The sequence below is a fragment of the Marmota marmota genome, unplaced genomic scaffold (genome assembly GCF_001458135.2).
Source record: "Marmota marmota marmota unplaced genomic scaffold, marMar, whole genome shotgun sequence".
NCBI lineage: Eukaryota > Metazoa > Chordata > Mammalia > Rodentia > Sciuridae > Marmota > Marmota marmota.
The window spans coordinates 30,004,660-30,013,614 of NW_025999977.1; the positions used below are offsets into that span (position 1 = coordinate 30,004,660).

At 36.0% G+C, this 8,955-nt stretch overlaps 1 long non-coding RNA gene across 2 annotated transcripts in view; it reads left to right on the forward strand.

Annotated features, from left to right (window-relative positions):
* The window catches only part of LOC125617203, a 10,890-nt gene extending 5,354 nt beyond the window's left edge, over nucleotides 1-5,536 (forward strand). The window contains exons 2-3 of one of the 2 annotated variants that reach the window (XR_007348113.1): nucleotides 3,418-3,501; nucleotides 4,115-5,536. This is a non-coding gene — a long non-coding RNA (uncharacterized LOC125617203). Of the gene's footprint in view, nucleotides 1-2,621; nucleotides 3,502-4,114 lie in introns of those variants that run through there. The other variant, XR_007348112.1, reaches the window with a different exon arrangement.
* The last annotated feature ends 3,419 nt before the right edge of the window (nucleotides 5,537-8,955 follow it).

Below are 8,955 nucleotides of genomic sequence, written 5' to 3' on the forward strand. Positions count from 1 at the left end.
ATTTTTTTTTTTTTTTTTTTTTTTAGTTGTAGATGGACACACAATATCTTTGTTTTATTTTTATGTGGTGCTGGGGACTGAACCCAGGGCCTCATGCATGTGAGGCAAGCACTCTACCACTGAGCCGCAACCCCAGCCCAACTTTGGAAAATTCTTAAATGGTGCCAATGATAACTTGATTTGCTAATTTTATTAATTACATACTGTATTCAGTCTAGTGGTAGAGCAGTAGTACATACTGTAGAGCCACCTCTCTTGCCAAACCACTTTAGTGCATATTTGATGTACTTCCAGATAATCACCCTCAAATTCAGAACAAGAACTTCCTTAATCCTGCTAAAAGTGAGCCAACTCCTGTTTCTTTCAGTTTCCCAGACCATGATCTGGAAGAAAGTGCTGATGTCAGCACACTCTGTCCTGCAACACCTTGTCAGCCTTGTATTTCATTGATAATGATCAATGCAGGCAGTGAGGAGAGCATTCTACATTCCTCTTGAAGCCAGCTTGTCTCTTACTGGTTTTTTTTAATTATTATTATTATTCTAATTTGTTTGGTTTTTTTGGGAGGGGGGAACATAAGGTCTTAATTTATTATATATGACAGCAGAATGCAGTACAATTCATATTACACATATAGAGCACAATTTTTCATATCTGCTTATATATAGTTGTCTCTTATTTCTATTATCATTATTCATTTGATATTTAGGGCATTTTGCCCTTTTTTATTAGCCTTTAGTTACATCTCATGAGTTCTTACTGTCTTACAGGAGTCATTTAAGCTGTGTGACATTAAATTCAACTCAGCATTTATGTTGGAATGTGCCAGGGTTATGAACAAGACATAGTATAGGTCTGGGGCTGTAGCTCATTGGTAGAGCACTTGCCTAGCACATGTGAGGCAATGGGTTCAATCCTCAGCACCACGTTAATATAAATAAATAAATGAATAAATAAATAAATGGATGTATTCTGTCCATTTACAACTAAAAAAAAAAAAGACATAGTACATGCCCACTAGAATATTATAGACAAGTAAAATCATCAAATATTCTTCCAGTGCCCCCAAGCCAATCTCAGTAGATGTACTTGATCATTATCTGATCAAGTGATAGTACTTGATTATTGGAAGGGGAAAAAAAAAAAAAAAACAACCTCATGTGCCTTGAGCAAGAAAGTAGCTCATTTGTGTCCTGTCATGCAGTAAGTTCAGAGTCTTTCTTCTAACAAAGTTAAAAAGCACCTTTGTGGTCATTAACATGCATTCTGGACTTGAAATACCCACATTCAAGTTTCACCTCTGCTAGTTAGTAGCTGGGTGACCAGGACATATCTCTTAATATCTCTCTACTGTGTTTTTTCATCTGTGAATTGAGAGTTAAGATAAAATGAAATAGAGCTTGTAATGTGCCTGGCATGTATAAGGATTGAAGAAACGTCACTGCTAATGTTTCTAGCAATAATTCCCATGAGCAGGCTTACTTCTTGGGAAACTGTTTCAGAATCACCTGAGAGAATGGAGCATGAAGATAAGAATAGTCCAGAGCTGGTAAACACTAGCCAAAGAAAGACATCATAGGCAGGATAGAGTGGTTTAAAAAAAGAGAGAGAGAGAGAATTTTGTCCAAAAAAAAAAAAAAATCACCTAAGAGACTGCACAGGCAGCACTTCAGCACCTCCAAAAACATCATCATCTTCTACTATTTAATGGACAGGTAACTCGAAATCATAGGATGAGCCACTATCACCAAAGTGAACATGGGGGGTAGGGAGGTTTGCACCAGAAGTGAAGACATCAGGAGTGTCTCCAGAACCACTAATTGTAGGGGTTTTGATGGAACATATTTAGTTTTGAAATTAATTTTTTTAACCTACTAATTTGGGAGTAGGAGTTACTGCCATTATATTTGAAATATTTTGTTTTCAGTATGCTGTGAATACTGGGTTTCTTTTGAGCCTTTATTCTTACTCCCCAACTGGTAATTGGTCACACTTAGGACTTCTTGAAAGGTATATTTCATCACCACAGCAGCTGCCTGTTTTGTATGGTATTTGCAAAAATCTTTCTTGCATGAGGAATCCTTTTCAATTTTTTTTTTTTTTTTTTTTTGGTACTGGGGATTGAACTCAGGGGCACTCAACCTCTGAGCCACATCCCCAGCCCTATTTTGTATTTTATTTATTTAGAGATAGAGTCTCACTGAGTTGCTTAGTGCCTCTCCATTGCTGAGTTTGACTTTGAACTTGAAATCCTCCTACTTCAGCCTCTCGAGCTACTGGGATTACAGGTGTGCGTCACCACGTCTGGCCATGAGGAATCTTTCACTATTTTTTGTTGGCAACTTAGACCTTAAGTGTTTTCCTTTCTCTTTCCCAGGTCCCTCTTTTCATAATTCAATATTCTGTGTGATGCACTTTGAACCCCACCACACAAGGCTATTTCTGCAATGTCCAATAAAAATTTCCTGTGTCAAAAAAAGATGGGGGGAGTATATTTCATTAGAAAATATTATCTTGAGAGAATGGAAGCCAGGTGAGGTGGTGCATACCTGTATTCCCAGCAGCTTAGAAAGCTAAGGCAGGAGGATCACAAGTTAAGAACATCCTAGGGAACTTAGCAAGGCCCTGACTCAAAATAAAATATAAAAAATAAAAAGGGCCAAGGACGTGGCTCAGTGGTAAAGCACCCATGTGTTCAGTCCCCAGTTCCATTAAAAGAAAAAAAAAAAAAAAAGGAAAGAAAATTACTTTGTATTAAGCACTTCATTAGCTAGGCTTATACTTCTTCCTTATAAGAACACTGTAAGATCCCATTTTGCAGAAGGCAAGACTGTTTCCAGTAGACAGCATACGTTGCATAGTGTCACAGCTAGTAAGTGGTAGAACTAAGATTCAAACACAAGTCATGCTGGATTTTAAATACTTCCCGTTATACCACACATGGCCTGTTAGGTAAAATAACCAGATCTAAGTGGCTTACTGCTGCTAGTAGCCTTGCTATTAGCATTAACATAAAGGAAGAAAAATATTTGGTGGGCTGGGGCTGTAGCTCAGTGGCAGAGCACTTGCCTAGCATGTGTGAGGCACTGGGTTCGGTCCTTAGCACCACATTAAAAAGATAAACAAATAAAGGCATTCTGTCAATCTACAACTACAGAAATTTTTTTTTAATTTTTTTAAAAGGCAGTGATTTTTGTTTAAAATTTCCCCCAGAAATCTAACAAGTATTTTTCCTGGACTTATATTTATGATTAATTCCAAATTAGCCACATTTTTCCTGGACATATATATTTGACTCAGAAGCTAACAATAACTAAAGTCATGCATGGATATATTTTTCAGTCCTAGAAATCATGGTTTTTTTTCTGTTGAGTTATAATGAAATGCCCATATGAGATTTTGTATTCTTAATTTCAGAAGCTAAAATTATATTTTAATTAAACAGGTAACACAGGAAATTTCAGATAGCACAAGAATTTTCAGGCTGCTTGGATCTGACAGGTACGAAAATGGTTTGTATTAAGTGCATAGTATTAAACATTTCTAAATCCAGCATGAAACTGGTTTCTTTATCAAGAGAATTGAAATTTCTGCAATAATATGTTCAGCTATGTATTTTTCAAACTTTATTTTAAAACCTGACCTTCTAGGTAACAGAAATTTATAAATCTATCAGTACCATTTTGCATTAAACGTAATATTTGGTCTGATTTACAGCAGAAGAAAGAAGAAATACCATATGTTAACAAACAGAACTTTTTGTTTTTAGTGAAAAATAAGATTTTGGAGTTTTGATTCTTAAACTGCAAATTATTTTAGAATTTATAAGAAGAATTACGTTTCTCCAGTTATTTCTAGACATGTTTCTCCTCCCCCCACCACCCTTCATTCCCAACTCTTTAAAGGTAGGAGGGTAGTGGGCAGCAAAATTACGCCCCAGAGTTGAAACTGATCCTTTAATCATAGCAATAGCAATGATTTCTGCCCACAAATCAAATGAGCAGCATTTATAGAGGCATATAATGGAGAAGCAATGGAAAATTTTTCTGTTAACATTAGTTTTCAAGAATAACTTTGTTTTGTTATATGTTGTTTGTTTGTTCATTACTTTTAGGGTCGTGGTTTTGGAAAGTAGGCCAACTGATAACCCCACAGCAAATAGCAATTTATACATCCTGGCGGGTCATGAAAACAGTTACTGAGAAGTGTTGTGCTTTGACAGTTAAACTATAGAAAGAACGAACACTACCGCTGCAACATTAATGGATGCTTGAAGCTGTACAAAAGCTGCAGTAACCTGGCTTCAGTTACTCGTAATTTATTGTGGCATGAGACAAGATGGGGAAATTTTTTGTTTTAAGTGGTATGGATATATTTAGCATATTGAACCACACAAGTGCTTAATTCATTGTTATGTAATCTTTGTACATATAGGCAGTATTTTTCTGTGAAACTTCATATTGCTGAAGACATACACTAAGAACTTATGTAGATATGTACTTTTATGAGATGTACAAGTAATTGTCTTATCTGTACAGATGTAAATGTTGATGAAAATGCAGTTGGGGTAATATTTTAAAAATTCTTTAGTATATTGGGTGTGGTTATATTACAAAATGGGATGCTGGCAATGACACAGTACATTTAACACTATTGTATTTTTATTATATGTAATTTAGTAATATGAATATAAATCTTGTAACTTTTAAAATTGTAATGGAGGCTGTAATCATTTTATAATCTTGTTTTTAATTTTAATGCAAGTACACTGGTGTTTATATTTGCACAAAGTATTGATATGTGATGTATTAAGTCACAAAAGTAAGCTGTGACATTGTCAATATGCATTTGGCTCCACAACATCTTTTTAAAAAAAAGTATTTGGATTGTTTTCTATGTGAAACAAACCAGTTAACCACCTGTTGTAGTAACTGATCTTTTTATATTTAAGCAGAATCCGGTAAGATTGCTTGTCTGTGCTTCAAAAGACCTTTGAAAAAATTTTAAATCACAGAATAGCGGTACCATGGTGTAACACTGCAGTTGTTGTCTGAATTACAGTATGCACAAAGAATAAATTAGCATTATTAAAGAGTCCACACTAGGCATTTCATATAATCACACTGAAGAACTGTAACATTCCATAGAGTGAAGTGGTTCAAATTTCTAGTGGAATTTTTCTGTTGTTGGCCTTATTTTATGATTACTTTCGTTTCTTTTGATTTAGATTATTACAACATGGCCAAAATAATTTAGTTACTACCTCATACAAACAATATAATGGTTACTACACATCAAAGGAACTTAGTTTTGGTTAAAGTCATTTTTGATTGCTTTTTTTCCAATGGAATATGTATATACCAAGTTTTAGCAAAATGCACACTTTGGGCTCTTTTTGGTATACTTTCTTTATATTTTACTGTGGATATACACTAAGAACAAACTAAATTGTGATTTATGGTCTTCATTTATTTTAATTGATAATGGTTTTAAATATGTTCCTGATTGTACATAGTGTAAAATAAACATGTTTTTTAACATGCTGTTGTATAGTAGCTCATCATCTGGCTTTATACATAATAACACTAAAATATATTAAAGGGAAAAAACTTCATTTTACACTTAAAGTACCCAATCTGGTCACTTAAATCATGATTTTTATTTAACCTTTGATCTCAATTTTATGAAGCGCAGTAATAATCCCACTTTGAAAATGGGGCATCTTCTGTAGAATCTTAAACTTCTGATCAGGAAAGTCAATCAAAGATTCATAGTGTTTTGGTGAGAGCGGGGACAGGCAGACAACAGACCTCAGCCCAAACCAGCCACTGCCTGCTTCTGAAAATAAAGTTTTATTGTAATACAGTACCACATATTCATTTACCTGTTGTCTTTGGCTACATTTGTTAGAATTGAGTGGTTTTAAAGAAACTATGGCCCACAAAGCCTGAAATATTTACCCTCTGACCCTTTACAGAAAGTAATTGGCTGAAGTTGAATTAAAGAGAAGAAGAGTGTTAGAGAGTTACCAACTCTGGAGGTAGGGGAAGGTGGTGAGATTAAGTGGGAAGACCTGGATTGGGTAGTCAAGAAGTGCAATTTCTACTTCTACTACCCATCACTGTGACCTTGAATTGTTTACTTTTAGAACAGTTCCATGTCTAAAATTGTACAGCTGGTAATAATCATAACAATTGTATACATTGCTTGCTTTCCCCACGCACATGAATAATCTTGGCATTAATGACTATTTTAAAATACGTTTTTATACTAGGGTAACTATCAATTTGCTGAAAAACAAATTCATGGAAAAATTGTTCAAGAAATGGAGATTCTGTTCTTAGTATTTATTGACAAAAGTTCTTGATTCTTTTTCTGGGTCACTTTTTCCTAGTTTCCAATGCTTATAACTTATATAAAGGGTCATCATATCTCAAAAAATGTTGGTCGTCACATTTAACTTGACATTACTTAAAAATATTTTTAGAAGATAAAAGTATATAACTGGTGGTAAATTACTCATGAACTTTTAAAAAATAATTACTGAAATGATAATCTTTGAGAGTAAAGCCCAATAACCTTTACTTTTAAAAAGTTGTAAAAATTATCCTGAAAACACACTCCAGCATGAGAACCATCTGTGGAAATTAGTGTTTCTGACTGATCAGAGAGAATTATCTTTAATGACAGTTAAAATTGAAAATTTCTAGGCTCCACCTAAGAAAGCACTCAAAAGAAAGAGAGCTACTCAAATGTTTGGAAACATTTCCTCTTGATTGAAATTCAATTTGCCCATCTCATTTGCTACTTGCATAGATATTGGTCTTGAGAAGAAAGAGATCAATTGTTTATGGGCTTATTGGCATCTTTCAACTTGTAAATATGTCTCTGGTTTCATTAGAGACCAGAAAATAAAGGACAGATAGGTTATATCAGTTTTCACTATTAATGGCAAAAAGGTCAAAGTATGTGCTTAGAAAACTAATAGGTAAACACTATAGGTGTTGTTCAATTCATTTTCTAGATAAGAAACTGAAGCACAGAAATTGCCCAGGGCTCTAGTGGGAAGTGGCAGGTTTGAAACTAGGCACTTGGAGTCAAGTGTACTTGCTTAACGGCTATGCTAGAATATTTACATGAAATATATTTACTGCCCACTGAAATACATTTTAGCATTTTTCCCTCTGAAACTAGATATTTTTCTTTTCTAGGAACTGGATTGCAAGCAATGATTTCCCCTGTGTACCACAGAGAATGAATTTTTTTGCTTTTACCAAGTAGCCTTTTTCTTATTCAAGGTGTTTTGTATTAAGAATAAGAGGGTTTAAATAAAATTAACTTTACAATTGAAGCTTATTAAATAAATCTAGTTAAAACTCATTATAACAAAGATTTCTTTTTACTTGTGTGAGGCAATGCATGGTTATTTACAGTGTATCCAGACAGTTGACAAGCATTGGAGAAAAGATGGAAAGGGCACACATAATTCCCAGCCAGTATTCACTCATCCAAGGAACACACTTGGAAAATAAAGATTAGTGGCAATAAGTAGAAGTAAACAGAGGTACAAAAGGCTGAGCCTAAAACTGCTTTGGGAAAAGGAACACCTTTCTGCAGAAGAATGTATAGAGCCAGGTAGTGGATAAATAAAGTGTGTATTATGTAGGAGGGCCAGGTAGGAAGCTGTAACCTATACATGCAAAACCGCTGCATGTTTAAGGAATAGTGACTTAAATGCAGTAGAGCTTAGGGTACCTGGATTAGAGTTACAGGCAAGAAGCTGGAAAATAAACATGAGCAGATAGTGCATTATTATCAAGGGATCAAGCATTTCAAAAATTGCAGAGATCAAGTACCATGAAGATGAAAATAGGCCAGTGGCTTTCATACATAGTATGATTAATTGCATACATAAGGAGGTTTTGTTTTGTTTGTACTGGTATAGGACCCAGAGGCACTTTACTAATGAGTTACATCCCCAGTCCTTTTTATTTTTTACTTTGAGATAGGATCTTGCTAAGTTGCTGAGGATCTAAATTGTTGAGGTTGATCTCAAACTTGGAATCCTCCTGCCTTGGCCTCCGAAATCGCTGGGATTATAGACATGGTGCCTCAGGATGAGAAATTCGTTTATAATATGATGAAGGCAAGAGCCATTAGAAATGAGTGGATAGAACTAGACTTAAATTTAGTGGAAGGACTTGAAAGAAGAAAAAGATTGTTTCTGGGTTACATTTCCTAAAAATAGAGATTTGAGTATAGAAGTGAAGTTTGACAGCCTCAATCTGGCCATGATGGTGGGTGGGGGAATTCTACTGATGTACATGTGAGCTCATTAACATAGTTTCTTTTTGAGTTAGTCTTGAAAACACAATGGGTAAGCTTTGACAATTCTCTTTCCCAAGGTTAATGTGTTTGTCTCCATATAGCATTCGTCCCTTATGTTATTTGTTGGCTTGATTGCTTTCCCCTCTGGGTGACAAACCCGGTGCCCTACTCTAATTCAGCCCCAGATTCAGATACTAGTACAGTGCTTGATGAGTTATGAAAATACCATTAATGAAGCACAGATAATGAACAGCTGCTTGTATCAAAGCCTCTGGGAAGTTTGCTGGAAAGCTATTTCCACAAAAGGTATGACCGAAGATAATGACTAATGACAAAGAGTCTTGCCACCGGTGGCTGCCCACGCAGGGAAGCGGAGTAATAAGCCTTCACCTAGGTTAATTGGGGGGCCTGGGTGCTTTGGGAAGGAGCAGGACTGAGCATGATCTCGCTGTCAAAAGTTGTGACACGTTTCCTGGCCGCTCCCGGCGCCCGAGGCCCAGAGGTTACCCACCGAGACCTGGAGAGGGCGACCGGCCGCGGACGCCTGGGGAACAGCTGCAGAAGCCGCCCGCCCCACGCAGCCTGAGCGTCGTGGTTGCCCGGGCGACGCCGCCGCGGCTCAGCTCT